Genomic DNA, 21,498 nt, shown 5'->3' with positions numbered 1-21,498 from the left:
AAGTTGGCTCACATCAACCTGTATTGTAAGCTAGAATTGCAGGTAACAATAATGCAGATCATCACTTTACTTTGCATGAGACTAATACATAATGTTATGTATGGGGGGTAGCTAGAGCAGCTGCATCAGGTACTGCTATGGGATGGTAAGTCTGATTCAGTTTGTGTGTCTCACATGGATAGATGCCTGTTCTAGAACATGGAATCCTCTGAGACACATATCTGTCTTGCCAACATGTCTTATTTATGTCACAAGCAAAATTTAAATCTTTAAATCTAGTGGCTCTGATACTGTTCATTTTGCAGATGTGCAAAAGGTCCATCAGCAATAGATCCAGGGATGCCTTGTATGTCAGGCATGGATTGCCTCTCAGTAACCTTTAGAAGATAGAGTATAGAGATAGGGCATTAAGGCAATCCATATAGAACAATGTGTTTATATCCTGGATTCTTCTGGTAAGGAACCTTTGTAGGCATTCCAACTGTTGCATATGTTAGGGCAAGTACATGCTGAAGGGATGATTATGGTCAATGGTGGGTCTGATAAGGGCCAAGTAAAGTAGCCCTATGACTTCCTTGGATCTGGATGCCAGATTCTTACGTTACGTTGAGTGAAATAGAATGACTTTCTTGCTACCTTGGCCACATGTTGATCAAAGGCCAGATTACTGTCAACATATGTTCCCAGATCCTTGTCTACAAGGTTAACTCTTAAGGGCATCTTATCAATGAAATAATTAGCCTGGTTTGGCAGTTTTCTCTAAAGGCACTATAATGCATTTCTTGGCATTGAGTTTTAATCTATGATGTTTCACACCACCCCTGTGTCTGTTAGACCCTCGTGTAATATGTTTGTGTCATGGGGAGAATCTATGATAGCACCCAGTTTGCAATCAGCTTTGAACTTGATCAGCCAAAGGCCCCTTGACTTTAGCTTTTATCTCTGAGAAGTGGATGCCAAATAGGAACAGTCCCATCACAGAGCTCTGAGGTATCCCACTGGTGACCAGTCTCCTAATGGAGGTGGTTTCACCAATCCTAACTTCCTGGGTCCTGTCTGTCAGCCATATGGCAATCCAGTGAGTTATGTAGGGGTGTATACTCAGTTCAGTGACTTTGTCAACTATATCCAAGTGGGGAGTTGCACTGAACACCTTAGCCATGTCCAGGTAAGCAGTATGCACTGTTTCCCCTCATCCATTGCCTTAGTGACATTCACAAAGAAGTTCGCCAGCTTTAGTAAGCATGTCTTTTGACAAACTATTACTTAATAGGATGTAGTTTGCTTTTGGAATAGTTCATAAATGCTACAAAGTTTGCTGGGGTTACTGACTTGAATTTCATTTCAATGGAGACAGCTTTGTGTTCTGACCTCACCAGTGAGGACATGACATGGGGAGTGCAGTGCTTTCCTCTGTTGATGAGTACCAGGTCCAGTATGTTTGAACCTCTGTTGGGTATGCACACACTCTGGTCAAGGGTATTTGTGCTAATGAAGTCCAGGAATCATTGTGCCTATGAGTATGAAGCAGTGTATGTTTCTTAGTCTATAGAGAGGTAGGTAAAGTCTCCCATAAATGGGGTACTTGGGTTAAATGTGAGTGTCTCCAGTAAGTAAATATATGACCTATAGGATTCTGGGGATATAGAGGGTGACCTACAGCTTAAGATGTGGTCTAGGGCTTTATCCAAGGTTATTTGCATATGGATAAACTCTGGGGAATCACCCTGTTTAACCAAACTACAGGTATACTTATTGCTGATGTGGATCAAGACACCTCCACTGTTTGTCCTTATCTGTGCAGTTGATGGTCTAAATGTGTGGAACACTGAAATGTTGCACTGCCAGAGAATACTCTGCAGCTTTAACCCATGTCTTGGTAGAGACACAAATTTATATGTTCTCCAGTTAAGGTTGCTACCCGTCCCATTGTCTGCGGGACACTCACAGGTTGAGCTGCCTCATTCCATTGCCCGCTGAGCAAAGTAGTGGGACTTGAAAAGTCCCGCTTTTCAATTGCATTAAATTGCCATGGAAAAGCTGCAATTACTTCCAGCCTTTCCACGGCAATTCAGTTACGTCACCAACCCGGACCTGCAGGCAAAGCTGCTGCCTGTTAGGTCTGGGTGCTTTAATCCATGCAGCAATTGACTGCAATTCATGAAAGGGGTGGGAATTGGGGCAAGAAGAGCCCTGCGAAGATTGCAGCTGTAGGAGTGCTTTGTTTTAAGTGCTTCTACAGCCGCTAAAAAAATGACCAAGATTTGTTTTTTGTTTTTTTCTAACAAGCCAGCCATCCATCCATTCATCCAGCCAGCCAGCCAGCCATCCATCCAGCCAGTCATCCATTCATCCAGCCAGTCAGCCATCCATTCATCCAGCCAGCCAGTCATCCATTCATCCAACCAGCCAGCCAGACATCTATTCATTCATCCAGACAGCCTGCCATCCATTCATTCATCCAGCCAGCCAGCCAGCCATCCATTCATTCATCCAGCCAGCCAGCCAGCCAGCCAGCCATCCATTCATGCAGCCAGCCATCCATTCATGCAGCCAGCCATCCATTCATGCAGCCAGCCATCCATCCATCCATCCAGCCAGCCATCCATTCATTCAGCCATCCATCCATTCATGCAGCCAGTCATCCATCCAGCCAGGCATCCATTCATTCAGCCATCCATCCATCAAGCCATCTATCCAGCTGCTACTCCCCCCAACCAGCTTGCCACTCCAGCAGCCAGCCAACCAGCCACTCCAGCAGCAAACTAGCCATCTAGCTAGCCACTCCAGCAGCCATCCGTCGTACCCATAACAGCATCTCCTTCACCGCTCCTGTGGTGATATCATGGTAGAGGGTGATATCATGGTAGAGGGTGTGACCAGTGTCATATTGGCCACACCCCCATGGCCCACTTTGGTCTGCTTAAAAGGTGGCAACCATATCTCCAGTGTGATGAGAGCTTATAGGTTGTGGAATTTCTTGTTTAGGCTCCTAGCATTGATCAGTAACATATTTACATGTGTTAGGTTTTATTTGTTATATTGGTACATTTATCTATTTGGCATTGGATAAAAAAGGCTCTAACAGGGCAGATAAAGTTCTAAACAATATTCAAAAGCCTAGGAGGAGCAGGTACAAATCGTCCTTTGCAAGGCAGTGTGGCATATTAACCATGTGTTCCCATGTTGACAAATATTGAATCCCCCTAGAGTGACAACAGAAACTAAGCCAATTACTGAAGTCAATCATCTTTGATTTGTACTATAGCACCATCCTTGGAGAAGATAGAATGCTGCTCAGTGCAAGGCATGTACCTGCTTGGTGCACATATTCCAAGAGATGAATAATGTGTCTCTTCGTGTAATCCAGGGAGGTACATCTTAGATCATTTACACCCCCATGGACTATGATAGAATTGTACTGGTACCTCTGGTATAGTGATTTGAATGGATGCGTGACTTGGCAGATCCTATCTCTTATATTCTTTTATCTTCTCTTTGTTCAATCTAGTGACAGAGGAATTTGTGTGTCATACAATGGAGTCCTCTATGCCAAAAATAATGGGTAATGTATTTGTTTGTCCTATGAGCTTTGTCCTTAGGACTCCACTGGTTCAGGCATATGTGTGGTGTTCAGTGTTGCTGTTGGTGAATGCTTTGATTGCTGAGGATAGGCACACAAGATTTCATATCACACTTTTCAGGCAACACACACTTGAAGGGATGGCCTGAGCATTAAGTTTGAAAACATATGGCTTCCATTAAAGGGAGTATGAAAAGTGGCCTTCGTCTCCCAAACTGTAAATGTTTACATTGTCGAATTGTAAACATCATTCTTTTTTTTTGAGGAACTGATCCTGCCAATTACCATTCTTTTAAGCACTCAAAAGTGACACCTTGCTATACTTGAGCATCTCCAGAGTTCATACTTCTTAGAACAATATGTCAACCACTAATACCGCAGAAATAATTGTATCCGGTGTCAAGCCAAGTTATGCATGCATTCAGTTCACTACATATGCCTTATTCATTACATCTTATAAAATGTAAGTCTAAAATGAATAAAATATTATTATGTATTATTGATTGCAGATTAATAATTATTAAGAAATATAGACTAATTGCTGCTTGGAAATGAACCCAAAGACATCTACATTTACTGAAACATTGGCTAATGTAATGTTGCAAGAGCTATTTATCCATGTATGTACAATTTGTATATGGATAGTATTACTGTGTCAAACAGTTATGAAGAAAAGTCCATAGAATTGACAAAATGACTTCAAAATCATTGCTGTTATGAAATGGCTATCATTTATACCTTAGTCAAACTTACACTGTGACTCTCTGAGGCATCATAGTCTTTATGATGTACCTCCCTATTCCCTCCAGTCTGCAGAAACAACACAGAACAGAAAAAATAAAACAATAATGAACACCTGTTTATGTTGGCAAGTCAAGTTATTGTATTGCCTGATAATCAGCCAATATACTTATTCAACCTATATGGGTTGTAGATCTTATAATATTCCTCCTATCAGTGAAGGAGGTTCTGCTTGAATATTTTCATGTCCCTGTAATGGTGGTGGCATTGTTCAGCAGAGCATGAGATGCCAGTTGCACTGATGACAGCCTTAGCCAAGCTATTACAAGCCTCATCCTTGTACTGTGATCTGGTACTCCTGCAGCAGCTTTCAGCTGTAACATTTAACAAGGAGATCGACAAAAATCTTGGATACCTCCTTACACCCCCTTTATGTCCTAAATGGAGTGCTACCCTCACCATTGCCTATGATGTTCTCCTAAAGATACTAGGGAAAATGGTAGTGAATTGGTGGTCAGTTCAGATCTCACATGTACCAGCTTGTGCACGACAATCTAGATAATTGCATCTGCATGAATGAAAGCACAGAACTTGAAGGGAATAAACTGTGGGAATGATTTCTTCAATTTCCACTTTAGATGAGATACGTGGCAGTAAAACATGGCAATGTGTTTATCAATGTGTTTACAAATACTCCAAAGTGACTACAGAAAATGCTGGTAAAAAGTTGATATATCAGTTACATTTGATTATATATTGCCACATCTGGGCATATTCTCTGGGATGGTTGATTGCATTCATAACAAAATATTATCATTCTAAGGAGATCCAGTATCTGCCTTCCTGGGATGATTAACAGACCTCTATGCTTTGCCAGAGATGGCCTGCATCTGTCACCCCTGGGCTTCTGGATACTGGCCAAGGCTCTTGTCACCCCTATAGTGCCTTTTTAAGGCGGTGTTCCAAAGACCAAATTGCCAACATAACAGCTACAAACAAATGAAATCTGAGGGTCATGCTGCTCAATGCTAGAAATCTAAATCTCAAAATGCACCCGCTCGAAGCACTCCTTAAAATGGAGAACATCGACATCTGTGCTGTGACAGAGACCTGGCTCAAGACAGCAGAAAGTACCCCTACACTACCAGGCTATAACTCTTTCCACACCTTTCGACCCCAGAACTTGGACTGAAGCTCCAAAGGCGATGGTGTTTCCATATTGATAAATGATGTGCACACCTCCAGAATGGTAGCCCAACATAATACATCAGAGATACTTCAGGTGCAACTAACATTGGGTAAGATAGCAATTCAGGTCAAAGCCTGCTATAGTTCCCCAACCATGTCCCAAGACGCACACTCCACATTCCTAAGCACCCTGAAGAATATTAGGCTCCAGCCTAACAACCTAACACTCTCATACTAGGTGACTTTAACTACCACTCCATTAACTGGGAAAACTACTCATGTACCAATACACTTGCCCAACATTTCCTGGAGTTCATTAATTCCAATGCCTTGGACCAGCTCGTTCTTACCCCCACTAGAGGTAGCAACATCCATGACCTGGTCATTACTAACATGGGTGACTGTTGCTCTACACCAATAGTCAGCTCCTCCCTGGTTAGATCCGACCACAATCTAATCACCTTGGAAATCCACATCCCTTCCACCCCCCTGCAAAGGTAACCACCATGAAAAACTTCTCCGAAACTAATGTTTGCTCCTAAAAACAGAGGTGGCTAACTTCATGGCACCCATGCAAATGGAGAATAGTTGCATGACCACCAAATCATACATCATACACCTATGCACTGTACGAACACATACACAATTGCATGGATCTCACCATATCCAATATAACCAAAACACTCTGCTCCAAAAAAAGGAAGCCAATCTGGTGGTCCCCTGCCATAAATAAACTCCACAACAGAAGGAGGAAACTGATGCAGAATAAGGTGAAGTCCCAAGACTGGAAAAACTCCTTTATCAGCCTCAACAACATGTTGAAATTCCTCATCAAATCCTCTAAAGTTAGCTATGAAAACAGAATTGCAGCAGATAGTAAAGACAACCACAAGGCCTTCTATAGTTATGTAAAGAATCTCCACAGCAATACCTAGATTTGCTCAGAGCTACTGCACAATGGTATCTCCTATACTGAGCCAAAAGATAATGCCAATATACTAGCCAACAGATTCAGTGACTTTACCCATCCCCCCCAAGGACCAATCACAATACCAGTAGATTGCCAGGCACCCAGTATTACTGCTGCACAGGTTAAAACAGCACTGTCCAAGGCTAAGAATACAGCTTCTATGGGACCTGACAATATCCCTGGGTATGTTCTATATGAACTACAGTGTGAACTGGCACCTCACCTGTGTGCCCTGTTCAGTCACAGCCTCACTTCAGGCTTTGTCTCTACCGAATGGTGCACTGCTACAGTCATCCCTCTCCACAAAGGAGGAGCGACTACAGACCCTGGGAGCTATCACCCCATTAGTCTGATGAGTCTGATATGCAAAGCTATGGAATGCATTATCATGGACCTAATAAACAAGAATATAGGAAATCTTCAAACTCTGGATCCCACACTGTTTAGTTTTGTGAAGGATAGATCATGCCTGCTCAACTTGATTGACTTTTTTGAGTCAGTCACTAGAGCTGTGGATGAAGACAAAGTGGTTCATACAGCCTACCTTGATCTGGCCAAGGCCTTTAATACCATTCCCCACTCAGGAATCATAGAAAAACACACCAAGCTAGGCATCAACCTCTATATCACTAGGTGGGTTGCAAACTGGCTCACAGAACCAAAAACAGAAAAAAGCACCACTGAGATAAAGTGAAGCTGTAAAACATCCAAGTATCAAAAAGAAAAAAAAGCAGTTTCACAGCACCAGGTATAAGAAGTATAAAATGGTTTTAATATAAATATTCAAGTTTTACACGACAAAGCTTTCGGATAAAAATCCTTCATCAGTGTTAAAGATTCTCTACCATATGCATTATTTTACATAACATTAATATAATCACATGACACAACCTAACCTATCATATAAGAATATCAATTAATAGACATTAAAATTTAAAGGTATATATCATTAATTCATCATCATTCAATAAAAATAATAAAAAAATAATAAAAAAAATAGCATCAGATTTTTATGTAGTGTTGTTTATATTTCAAAATTGATTTAATAGAGACTTGTTTATTAATTCCAGGTGGACAGTCCGCATGAAGTCAAATAATCCACTCATATTCCTTCTTTTTCAGCTTAGTAGCTTAAGGAAAGCTGATATTAATACTAAGCTGGAAAAGAAGGAATATGAGTGGATTATTTGCCTTCATGCGGACTGTCCACCTGGAATTAATAAACAAGTCTCTATTAAATCAGTTTTGAAATATAAACAACACTATATAAAAATCTGATAAAATTAATTGATTATTTCTGCAATTTTTTTATTATTTTTATTGAATGATGAATTAATGATATGCACCTTTAAATTTTAATGTCTATTAATTAATATTCTTATATGATAGGTTAGGTTGTGTTATGTGATTATATTAATGTTATATAAAAGAATGCATATGGTAGAGAATCTTTAACACTGATGAAGGATTTTTATCCGAAAGCTTTGTCGTGTAAAACTTGAATATTTATATTAAAACCATTTTATACTTCTTATACCTGGTGCTGTGAAGCGGCTTTTTTCTTTTTGATACACAGATAGAACCCACAGTGTGAAAGTAGCCGACTCCAAGTCAGACTGCCGACTAGTCATGAGTGCAGTCTCACAGGGTTCAGTCTTGGGTCCTCTCCTGTTTGGTATCTACTTCTATGAAGTTCAGGCCAACACGAAGGGACTCTGGCTGACAAAGTTCACTGATGATTGCAAGTTGGGAGCTATGATTAACTCCCCAAATGATGTTATCATCCTACAGAATGGCTTCACTGGGAGCAACGACTGGTGTCAAAACCATGGCCTTAAGCTCAATGCCAAAAAATGTGTCGTTATCCCCTTTGGGAAAAACCCAGTTCCCATGAATTACCACATTGATGGTAGTCCACTGAACACAGAAGGCGTTATAAGAGATCCGGGAACATAGGTTGACAGCAACCTTTCTTTTGATCACCACATTGCCACTATGGTCAGAAAGTCCTTCTATGTGGCACATCTCATTACTAAGGGTTTTGCATCCAGGAAGAAATAGGTCATTGTCTCCCTCTACTCTTCCTTCATTAGGCCAATCATCAAGTACAATGTCCCATTTGGCATGTACCTCACTAGACACCTGCAACAACTGGAGAGGCCACAAATGTACCTCACAAAGATGATCCTAGGCCTTAAACACTTGTTATATATGGACAGACTCAAAAAACTCCAACTATTCTCTGTCTCATATTGTCTACTTAGAGAAGATCTTTGCTTGACTTACAAAGCCATGTCTGACCCAGCACTGTTAGAAATGCTACATTTAAAGAAATCCCAACCCCTCTGCACCACATGCTCCAGAAACCTCAACCTCATTACCACAATCAACAGAATGTTGGCAGGTTCATAACCCAGAGACTGCCCATGCTATGGAATAGACTTCCCATACATGTCAAGCATAGCACCTCACTGACCCTCTTTAAGAGAAATCTTATTGAGTAGATGGGAAATAGAAAATTCACCTCGGGGATAACTCCAGTGGTTCTGCTTGACAGAGGCAGTGGGAACTAAGGTCAGGTGGCATGATGGCAGGGTAATCCTATGGCTAGGCTTGTAAAGGCCCCAGGGTCATTAGCCTAGTACACACCTATGAACCTATGAACACCCAAATATGGAATGAAAATCTTCATGATAATGTTCTTTTCATTCTGTGTTGTCCTTATGTAAATTTTGTTTAAGCACTACACTATACTTTCTTGCCACATAAAATGTTACAACTGTGAGTGATAGCACCTTGGAACCGAACCCATGACAAAAAGATACTTTAACTTCTCTATTCTATGTATGAACTGTTAATAGCAGAGGAGAGCTGACAGTCCCAGAGTGTTAGCTGAGGTACACAAATTTGAAAAGGACTGGATACAGAACACTTTCTGACAACCCTGTAATTGTTACACTTTGAGGTATTCATTTAAGGGAGGAATATTTTGAAGTAAATATATCCCTGTTGAAAAGTTTCTATTTTTCGAATATCTTCAGTACTGTCTAATCCATGCCAAAGCCAAGCTTATTTGCATGGCTAATGCTAAATGTTTAGATCATGCATATTTTTTTTTTCTGAGTTTTTTCCAAAGGACATTTAGTGCCTGTTATCTACATGTAGTCATGCATACTAGCAATGCTCCATGCTAACAGTCCAACAAAGAATAAAGAAACACTTCTATAATTACTGACTTTATTTGATGATGTGTTGTTTTCATTGACATCATGATGCATTTATTACAAAGCCTAAGGAATGAGCTATGTAGTTTATCGGAGGAGATGTTCAGCACAGAATCTATCATTACATGTAAACTTGGGGTAATGACAACTATATTGCACTGAAGCTTTGGTTATGCATATTTTTATAGCTGTGCTGCTGTGCTCTTCATATTTCACTGAAACATTATGTTGCTAACTGTGCTGTTACATACTTTTGCACAAGTATTATTTGGTACATCTTACACATAGAAGTGTAGTTGTACTATAACCAGTGCTATAAGTACTTCAGGTGAAACAGATCTCATCTATCTTGTGTAGCATCCACTATACACACTTTTGTTGCAACATTCACATTTTAAATTGCAGGCATAGTTCAGATTCAAGTACAGAAAAGAATATGTATTATAATCCCTAAAGGTAAACTACCCATAATTTGGATTCAAACCCTGCACTACTCGTATAGTTATTCATGATATACTTCATTAAAATATTGAGCCATTACAAAAGTTAAATGACAGATCTATTTTCTGCATTCAGTACTGCCCAAAGTGTTGAATAAGGCACATTGGTACCAGTCTAATTTGTGTGACTGACAGCTAAGCCTTAGCACACGTGAAACTAAATTTTGAGGTTTTGTCATTGGGACATGAACTGTCATTTAGAGAAGGCTGTTGTTGAAGGACCCTGATGAGCTATGCCAACTGTCAAGCAAAGGATGAAGTCAAACAAACAGCAAAAAACTCATAATAATCATAAATCACTGTGATGATTTCTTAAGTGTGTGGACTTGAGCAAGTAAAATGTTGACAGTAAAATTGCTTTCACAGAGATATCAATTTCTCTAGAATCGAATCCTGCACCTATGGCATTATAATGCAACATGGACATCATTAACACCTGCACATTTACAAAGTAATGTATTGACAGACAAGCATGTGTACTCTGCTTTATACTTCTGACATTTACACTTAAACAACAATCTACCCCTGTTGTCACACAGTTATTTGTCCTGTTACGATAAAATTCTTTGTGGATGTAATCCTTGCAGAAGTGATGATAGTCAACCATAGGAGGTTACAAACAACTGTTTTAAAGACTTAAAGAGTAAAAAAAAAAGAAATCATGGACATTCAGAAGCTGTGTGGCTGAAACACTTGATATCCTTAAGAAGTCATTTACAGTTGCCCGCCCCTAGTGTAAATTTGATCCGGGACCCTCCTCCCAGTCTAGTGTCATTACCTCATTCTACTCAGTACAGGGAGAGCATTTGAGAAGGCAAATCAGCTTAGTTTCTGCTACTCCTTTCTCTTTCCTTTCTCTCTTTCCACTATCTGCTTTTACTGTATTTGTGTTTTTTCCTACTTTATTTGGCTTTTGCGTCATCTTAAAAGTACTCAATTGTATTTATTACTGCTTGGTGTAACTCATTCTAAGCCTTTTAGTTTAAGCACCTGGGCTTCAGACCAGTTTTACATTAAGAATGTTTGTGGTCTGCACTGTAGTGAGAGAACAGGTAGCTTACATCCTTCTAAGTTGGGAACTGCTGATTGAGGGCTCAGTGTCTGTTATTTTAAAAGTGTATTAATTCTGGTTTAAGCACTTGGGCTTGAGGCCAGTTATTTTACATTAAGAGGGTTCGTGTTCTGCACTCTTGTGGGAGGAGAGGCTGGACTCTGTCCTTCTGAGCTGGGAATTTCTGGTTAAAGGCTTAGAGTGCCTGCATATTTGAACTGCTTCTTGCTGAAATTGGTACACCTTGTTTGCTATAGCATAGACTAGATCCAAGCCTGCTGAATCTAGCTTTGTTTGTATGCTTGTTGTTTGTTTATTTCCCTGAAACGCTAATTCCACCTAAAACACGGCCTTTTAGCACTTCTGTGGATCCCTAGTGATATCTGCATTGCTTACTGTACTTATTTCCTTGTTTCACTTGAAAGAAAGTTACTGTTTGTCGTTTTTGCATTTAAGTTACCTGTAACACATTGCATTTAAGTTACCTGGCACTTGCTCACTAAAGCAATTATATAAGTCAGCTCTAAAAAATTAAAAGCACTACACCCTCACAAACTCCCCTTGAGTACCTTGTTCCCCATTGGCCCTTTTTTTCAATTATAAAGAAATTCCCAATATTATTCTAGCATGTCCAAAGGTCAGTTGTCAATCTCCTCTCCGGTCCAGCTGGTGAATCTGGGAATCTTGAGGCAATGTTACAACTGCCTCATGTACACAGACAACCCTCTCCTCCTCCAACAAATTCCAACACATGTGAGAGATGCAACCATATAGCCAAACTGGAGGCTAAGCTCTCTCAACTCAGTACTGGCGTAACCAATCAGGAGGAGAAGGAAACTGCACTCACTACAATTCCAGTCTCACATAGACCTACCACGACAACAAACCAAACACATAAACACACAAAAACATACTCGGAGGCTCTAAATAAAAATCTGCCTAAGCAGCAGAGACCTCCAAAGCAGACACCCAAGCAACCGCTACCCCAAAACAAAACACGTACAACACATAGCTCACAAAGCCAGTGTGCTGAACAGTCACAGCCCTTAAGGCTAAACAACACAACTGATACACTTGTAATAGGTGACTCTATCGTCAGGCACACTGACGTCCCGCTCACCAGGCTGAACAAGGAGAAGGTCACGGTGAGCTGCCTGTCGGGTGCTAGGATCCGCCACACTCAGGTCACTCCAAGGCAAGTACAAATATGACTCAGTCATTGTCCATGCTGGTGTGAATGACCTGAGACGTACCTCCCTGGACTACATGAAAAGAGACATAGAGGAGCTCTCTGAGCATGTAGCCCAGGCCGGTATGACCCTGACCTTGTGTAGCATCTTACCCTCACCAAGAATGATGCCACAATATGAAGACAAGATGATCAATTTCAACAATTGGCTTAAGTGTTGGTGTCATTCAAAGGGGATCCAATGCCTGTCAGCCTGGGATGACATGCTCGACAAGCCACGATACTTCGCTAGGGACGGCTTGCACCTGTCACCCCTGGGCTTTTGGATATTGGCAAAGGCTCTTGCTACCCCCATAGTGCCTTTTATAGGCAAGGCTCAAAAGAAAAACCCACCTCCATAGGTATCACAAGGGATAAGAAACTAAGAGAAATGCTACTCAATGCCAGAAGTCTAAACCTCAAGATGCACACACTCGAAACTCTCCTTAGCATGGAGAACATTGATATCTGTGCAGTAAGAGAAACCTGTTCAAGGCTCCTGAGAGCACCCCAGCACTACCAGGTTATACCTCATACCATGCTTTTCGGCCCCAAAACTTGGACCGAACCACAAAAGGAGGGGGAGTATCAATATTCATCAAAGATACCCACACCTCCAGGTTGGTGGCACAGCACGAAGCATCAGAGACTATCCATGTGCAACTAACTGTGGGTAAAACTGCCTTCCAGTTTATAGCCTGCTACAGACCACCCTCCCAAACACAGGAACCCCACTCGGCCTTCCTGAGAATACTGGAAAATATGAGGGTCTCTCCAAACACCATTATATTGGGCGACTTCAACTACCCAAACATAGACTGGGAGCATTACTCTAGCTCCAACACCCTAGCCCAAAGGTTCCTAGAATTTATAAACTCAAATGCTATGGAACAACTTGTTACCTCTCCCACAAGAGGGGAAAACATACTGGACCTGATCATCACCAACATGTGGACACTATGCTCCAGACCAGAAGTGTATCCCTCATTAGTAAGATCAGTATATATATTTTTTTATAATTTGCACATTCCTAGTAAGATCAGTATATATATTTTTTTATAATTTGCACATTCCTTACATCTGTGTTGAAACTGCCCCCACCCCCCCTCATTTCCTGCCTTGTCTTTCAGCTGATATAATTTAGCTAGTGCTGTGTCTCCTTTTAATTAACAACCTGTATTCAAACTGGAACCTTAGATTGAGAGACAGCCTTACAGAACTATATTCAAGTTTATAGAGCTAAGTATATTTTCTGTGTTATTCTGTATTATAGAGCTAAATTGTCTGCTTGATATCTGTGTCTTACTGCTCTGCAAATCTATAGAAAACAGTATATATATTTTTATAATTTGCACATTCCTTACATCTGTGTTGAAACTGCCCCACCCCCTCATTTCCTGCCTTGTCTTTCAGCTGATATAATTTAGCTAGTGCTGTGTCTCCTTTTAATTAACAACCTGTATTCAAACTGGAACCTTAGTTTGAGAGACAGCCTTACAGAACTATATTCAAGTTTATAGAGCTAAGTATATTTTCTGTGTTATTCTGTATTATAGAGCTAAATTGTCTGCTTGATATCTGTGTCTTACTGCTCTGCAAATCTATAGAAAACAGTATATATATTTTTTTATAATTTGCACATTCCTTACTTCTGTGTTGAAACTGTTCCCCCAACCCCCCTCCCTATTCTTGGTTGTAGTTTAAATTTGGTGCCTTTTGCAGTGCCCGCCCCACTGTAGATTTGATCTAAGACACTCCCCTAGGACATCTCTTTACCGCATTCTACCTAATAAACCCTTTCTGCACTTGATTTTAGTCCTTTTTAATTTAATTACATTTTTTCAAACTGTGTGTGGACGAATATTGCTACATATTCAAGTGTGCCAGCTTGCACTGCAGGAGAATTGTATTTACTACTTTACTACTGCTTTTGCTACTTTTCTAAAAAAAAAAAAAAAAAAAAAAAAAAAAAATTTCTTCTGTTCTGCTTTTACTGTACTTGTGTTTCTTCCTACTTTATTTTGCTTTTGCGTCATCTTAAACGTTCTCAATTGTATTTATTACTGCTTGGTGTAACTCATTCTAAGCCTTTTAGTTTAAACACTTGGGCTTCAGACCAGTTTTACATTGAGAGGGTTTGTGGTCTGCACTGTAGTGGCAGAACAGGTAGCTTTCATCCTTCTAAGTTGGGAACTGCTGATTGAGGGCTCAGTGTCTGTTATTCTAAAAGTGTATTAATTCTGGTTTAAGCACTTGGGCTTTCCGGCCAGTTATTTTACATTAAGAGGGTTCGTGGTCTGCACTCTTGTGGGAGGAGAGGCTGGACTCTGCCCTTCTGAGCTGGGAATTTCTGGTTAAAGGCTTATAGTGCATGTATATCTGAACTGCTTCTTACTGAAATTGGTACACCTTGTTTGCTGTAGCATAGACTAGATCCAGGCCTGCTGAATCTAGCTTTGTTTGTATAACTTGAGCACTAATCCAGGCATTATTTAAAGTATTCAGTTGTATTTATTACTGCTTGGTAGTAACTTGGTTAAAGTGTAGCTATCATTCTAAGTCTTTTGGATTAAGCACTTGGGCTTCAGACCAGTTGTTCTACATTAGGAAGGTTTGTGGCATGCACTGTGGTGGCAGGACAGGTAGCTTTCATCCTTCTAAGTTGGGAACTGCTGATTGAGAGCTCAGTGTCTGTTATTCTTAAAGTGTATTAGCTCTGGTTTAAGCACTTCGGCTTCAGGCCAGTTATTTTACATTAAGAAGGTTCGTGGTCTGCACTCTTGTGGGAGGAGAGGCTGGACTCTGCCCTTCTGAGCTGGGAATTTCTGGTTAAAGGTTTATAGTGCCTGAATATTTGAACTGTATCTTACTGAAATTGGTACACCTTGTTTGCTGTAGCATAGACTAGATCCAGACCTGCTGAATCTAGCTTTGTTTGTATGCTTGTTATTTCCCTGGAACGCTAATTCCACCTAAAACTCGGCTTCTCAGCGCTTCTGTGGATCCCTAGTGATATCTGCATTGCTTACTGTACTTATTTCCTTGCTTTGCTTGAAAGAAAGTTACTGTTTGTCGTTTTTGCATTTAAGTTACCTGTAACACATTGCACTTGTTACCTGGCACTTGCTCACTAAAGCAATTATAAGTCAGCACTAAAAATTAAAAGCACTACACCCTCGCTCCCCATTGGCCCTTGTTTTCAATTATAAAGTAATTCCCAATATTATTCTAGCATGTCCAAAGGTCAGTTGTCAATCTCCTCTCTGGTCCAGCTGGTGAATATGGGAATCTTGAGGCAATGTTACAACTGCCTCATGTACACAGACAACCCTCTCCTCCTCCCAACAAATTCCAACACATGTGAGAGATGCAACCATATAGCCAAACTGGAGGCTAAGCTCTCTCAACTCAGTACTGGCAAAACCAGTCAGGAGGAGAAGGAAACCACACTCACTACAATTCCAGTCTCACATAGACCTACCACGACAGCAAAACAAACACATAATCACACAAAAACATACTCGGAGGCTCTAAATAAAGATCTGCCTAAGCAGCAGAGACCTCCAAAGCAGACACCCAAGCAACCGCTACCCCAAAAAAAACCACGTGCAACACATATCTCACAAAGCCAGTGTGCTGAACAGTCACAGCCCTTAAGGCTAAACAACACACCTGATACACTTGTAATAGGTGACTCTATCGTCAGGCACACTGATGTCCTGCTCACCAGGCTGAACAAGGAGAAGGTCACGGTGAGCAGCCTGTCTGGCGCTAGGATCCGCCACATAACACAAGCACTCAGGTCACTCCAAGGCAAGTACAAATATGACTCAGTCATTGTCCATGCTGGTGTGAATGACCTGAGACGTACCTCCCTGGACTACATGAAAAGAGACATAGAGGAGCTCTCTGAGCATGTAGCCCAGGCTGGTATGACCCTGACCTTGAGTAGCATCTTACCCTCACCAAGAATGATGCCACAGTATGAAGACAAGATGATCAATTTCAACAATTGGCTTAAGTATTGGTGTCATTCAAAGGGGATCCAATGCCTATCAGCTTGGGATGATATGCACGACAAGCCAAGATGCTTTGCTAGGGACGGCTTGCACCTGTCACCCCTGGGCTTTCGGATATTGGCAAAGGCTCTTGCTACCCCATAGTGCCTTTTTTAGGTAAGGCTCAAAAGACAAACCCACCTCCATAGGTATCACAAGGGATAAGAAACTAAGAGTAATGCTACTCAATGCTAGAAGTCTAAACCTCAAGATGCACGCACTCGAAACTCTCCTTAGCATGGAGAACATCGATATCTGTGCAGTAACAGAAACCTCGTTCAGGGGTCCCGAGAGCACCCCAGCACTACCAGGTTATACCTCATACCATGCTTTTCGGCCCCAAAACTTGGACCGAACCACAAAAGGAGGGGGAGTATCGATATTCATCAAAGATACCCACACCTCCTGGTTGGTGGCAAAGCACGGAGCATCAGAGACTATCCATGTGCAATTAACAGTGGGTAAAACTGCCTTCCAGTTTATAGCCTGCTACAGACCACCCTCCCAAACCCAGGAACCCCACTCGGCCTTCCTGAGAACACTGGAAAATATGAAGTTCTCTCCGAACACCATTATATTGGGCGACTTCAACTACCCAAACATAGATTGGGAGCATTACTCTAGCTCCAACACCCGTGCCCAAAGGTTCCTAGAATTCATAAACTCAAATGCTATGGAACAACTTGTTACCACTCCCACAAGAAGGGAAAACATACTGGACCTGATCATCACCAACATGGGGACTCTATGCTCCAGACCAGAAGTGTATCCCTCACTGGTAAGATCAGACCATAAACTGATCTCACTGGATATTCACATCCTGACCCCACCCCCTGCCCAGAAAACCACAGTGAAAAACTTCTCTAAAGCAAATTTCACACTCCTCAAAACCGAGGTGGAATCCTTCAAAGCCCCCGGGCCTGTGGAAAATACGGCCCAGACCGCAGAATCCTTTATAAATGCATTCTATGAACACCTTCAGGACTGCATGGATCATGCAATCCCAAACAAAACCAAGACCCAATCCTCCAAAGGCAGACGACCTGTCTGGTGGACCCCAGCCATAAACAAACTATACAATAGAAGGAGGAAGCTACTACATGATAGAGCAAAATCCCAAAAAGGGAAGGCATCTTTGATCAGTATTACCAAAAAACTAAGGGCACTCATAAAATCGTCAAAGACCAGCTTCGAGAGAAATATTGCACAGGACACTAAGGATAATCACAAGGCTTTCTTTAGTTATGTTAGGAACCTGGGTGGGAATTCCCAGATATGCTCAGAATTAGTCCAAAATGACAAAAAATACACTGATCCCACAGACATTGCCAACATCCTAGCTGACAGGTTAAGCGCAAACTTCTCCCCCCCTTCCCCACCAAAAGGGCAAATATCTATCCCAGCAGAGTGCTGCCACCCTGACATCTCAGATGCTCAGGTGGGAGCCGCACTCTCCAAAGCAAAAAACACAGCATCAATGGGACCAGACGGTGTCCCGGGCTGTGTCCTACATGAACTCCAAGAAGAGCTAAACCCAAACCTAAAACTACTGTTCAATCTCAGCCTTACTACAGGATATGTACCCAAAGAGTGGCGTACAGCAACAGTGGTCCCTCTCCACAAAGGTGGTGCCTCAACGGACCCTGGAAACTATCGCCCCATAAGCCTGACTAGCTTGGTCTGCAAAGCTATGGAAAGGATCATCATGGACCTCATAAATAAAGATATTGGGGACCTACAGACACTGGATCCTACCCAGTTTGGCTTTGTTAAGGGCAGATCCTGCCTCTTAAACCTGGTTGACTTCTTTGAAACAGTCACCAAGGCCATTGACGAAGGGAAGGTGGTCCACACAGCCTATCTGGACCTCACAAAAGCCTTCGATACAATACCCCACTCGGGCATTATAGATAAGCTCACCAGCTTAAATATAAACCCCTATGCCACTAGATGGGTTGCAAACTGGCTCAAGGACAGAACCCACATGGTTAGAATTGCTGGAGCCATGTCAGACTCCAAACCAGTTACAAGTGGCATCCCACAAGGCTCAGTCCTGGGACCTCTCTTGTTTGGTATATATTTCTCGGAGGTACAGGCCAACACAGAAGGACTGTGGCTGACCAAGTTCGCAGATGACTGCAAACTGGGCGCCATAATCGACTCTCCAGCCGACACAAGCATCCTCCAAAAGGGCCTCGTAGAAACAGACAACTGGTGCCAGAGCCATGGCCTCAAGCTAAACGCCAAAAGTGTATAGTCATCCCTTTGGCAAAAACAAAGTGCCCACAAATTACCACATAGGTGGTAATCCATTAAGTGCAGAAGAAGTAATTAGGGACCTGGGGACCCAAGTTGATAGCAATCTCTCATTTGACAACCACGTGGCCAAAGTGGTTAGAAAAACATTTTATATAGCCCACCTAATCATGAAGGGATTCACATCTAGATTAGGGGAGGTCATCGTGCCTCTTTACTCATCCCTCATCAGGCCCATAATTGAGTACAATGCCCCTTTTGGGATGTACCTTACCAAACACCTGCAGCAACTGGAAAGACCCCAAAAGTACCTCACCAAGAGGATCAAAGGGCTCAAACAGATGCCATATGCTGCCGGTTAAAGAAACTCCAGCTCTACTCAGTGGCATACCGCCTGCTCAGAGGTGACCTGTGCCTGACGTATAAGGCCATGTCCAACCCGGAATTAAGGGACATGCTGCACCTCAAAAATCCAAATCCCATCGAGCTACACGCTCGAGAGACTTGAACCTCAGCACTGAAATAAATAGGACATGCTGGAGGGACAGATTCATAACCCAGAGGCTCCCTTCACTCTGGAATAAAATCCCAGTCCAGGTTAGGCAGAGTCCCTCATTGACTCTTTTCAAGAGGAATCTTGATGAGTGGATGGGAGATCGTAGGTTTACCCCGGGTATCACTTCTGTGTCACTGTTAGACAGAGGCACAGTATACTAACCTCGAAAAAGGGCATAGCAAAATTAATTTAAAATGGGTGGCGAAAGCCAAACATACTCTAACTAGGCTTATAAATGCCCTAGGGCAGATAGCCTAATATGAACCTATGAACCTATGAACCTATGAACCATAAAACAATTGTTGAAACACAGACCAAGAAGCAAAGACAGTATCCGCCACGGAATCCAGACACCAAGCAGTAGTTGTTTAAAAATGTGTAAATCTTTTATTCCAAACGAAAGACAAAAAGAGTATCCACAAGCGCTTTCACTCGGATGTTCCGAGCTTTCTCAAGTAATTCTTCTGTTTTCACGCAACTGTTTAAATAGTTGCTAGGCTCCAATTAAGCCACAAAAACTTGTGTTTAATTAAACAATTATCACTAATAAATAAAACTCTTGTAAATCAATGTTAAGCACTAACATTCAGTTACCATTGTTATTTCTTATATATTATGTACCAATTCTTCAGTTTGTCGTTTGTTTAAACTAAAAAACAGCATGCATAAATATAGTTACAAATCACAATGAATCTTTTAACTGAGTTTTAAACTTAAAGCTATCTATTGGCATTTGATTACACATACATATATTAAAATTTTTAATAAAAACATGAAATGGAACAAATGGTACAAGTTGTGTGTTTTCTACCCCTTCCACTCCACCACATTTTCCTCTTATTACCAATGATTATTTTTACCATATAAAATGTAAAAAATGTAAAAAATATAAAAAATACAAAATGTACCTGACCATATCTTGTAAAGCTTTTCCATTACAAGTGTGTGTATTGTGGCAGTTAGGTTACTAAAAAAATGTATATATCATTTAAATTAATTGATTATAGTCTGGCCCTTCTCAGTTTTAAAACTGGCTTGATACTAATAGTATCATTTAAACCCGGCCGGTTACTGGCATCTAATCTTAACTGCCATATTAACTCTTTATACTCGAGAGTGGACTCCCAGTCCCCCCCTCGAACCTCTTGTTCTACCTGCTCAACTACCATAAATTTAAAATTGTAGTTTAGACATGTAAGGGAATGTTTGTATAGTGCATTAGTTTCTTTGTTCTTCGCTATTTCATAGAAATGCTCGTACATTCTTTTTCTAAGTTCCCTTTCCGTCTTACCAATGTAAAAACTTTTGCAGAACGTGCACACCACTAGATATATAACCCCCTTAGAATTACATGTGAAATATGTAGGGGATTTTATCCTCATTTTTCTAGAAGGTAAGTATACCCCTGTGTCATCTACAATTGCATGACATTGGTGACAAGCTCCGCATTTATAAGTACCCAATTTCTTTATTACACTTCTGTCTCTTCTTTTCCTTTCAAAAATCTCCTTGAGATTTATTCCCTTCTTTTTAATAAATCTTGGTTTGTGTGGTAATGTGTTCTTTAATTCTTCATGGGACATAAGTACTGGCCAGAATTTACCAATAACCCTTTCTATTTCAGGGGCTTGGTCACAATATGTATAAATGAACTTAGGACCAGTGAATTTGTTCTGTTTAGTAACCATAACTTCACTGTTTGTATGTCTGTTCCCCACCAATATAATATGTTGTGTTTCTTTTGTCCATTACTTCTTTAACTAATACCTTAAATAAATCTAGAGGGTAACCTCTTTCTGTAAACATGTATTGTAGTGTTTTAACTTCACTCAAGAAGTCCACCTCTGTACTGCACATTCTGGACGCTCTAATTAGTTGTCCTTTAAGAATGCCCTTTTTCTGTGAAAAAGGGTGTGCACTGTAGAAGTGCAAAAATGAATTTGAGAATGAGTCTTTTCTATGAATTTTTGATTGAAAAGTTTTCTTGGCATAATCTTTGTAAAGATTAACATCCAGATAGTGCAGTTCATTTGTTGTTACTGTGTGTGTAATTGGAGCCTAGCAACTATTTAAACACTTGCGTGAAAACAGAAGAATTACTTGAGAAAGCTCGGAACATCCGAGTGAAAGCGCTTGTGGATAC

This window comes from Protopterus annectens, chromosome 3.part1 (assembly GCF_019279795.1).
Source record: "Protopterus annectens isolate FY-2018-M chromosome 3.part1, PAN1.0, whole genome shotgun sequence".
Lineage (NCBI taxonomy): Eukaryota > Metazoa > Chordata > Ceratodontiformes > Protopteridae > Protopterus > Protopterus annectens.
Note: the sequence above shows the minus strand (reverse complement) of the source record.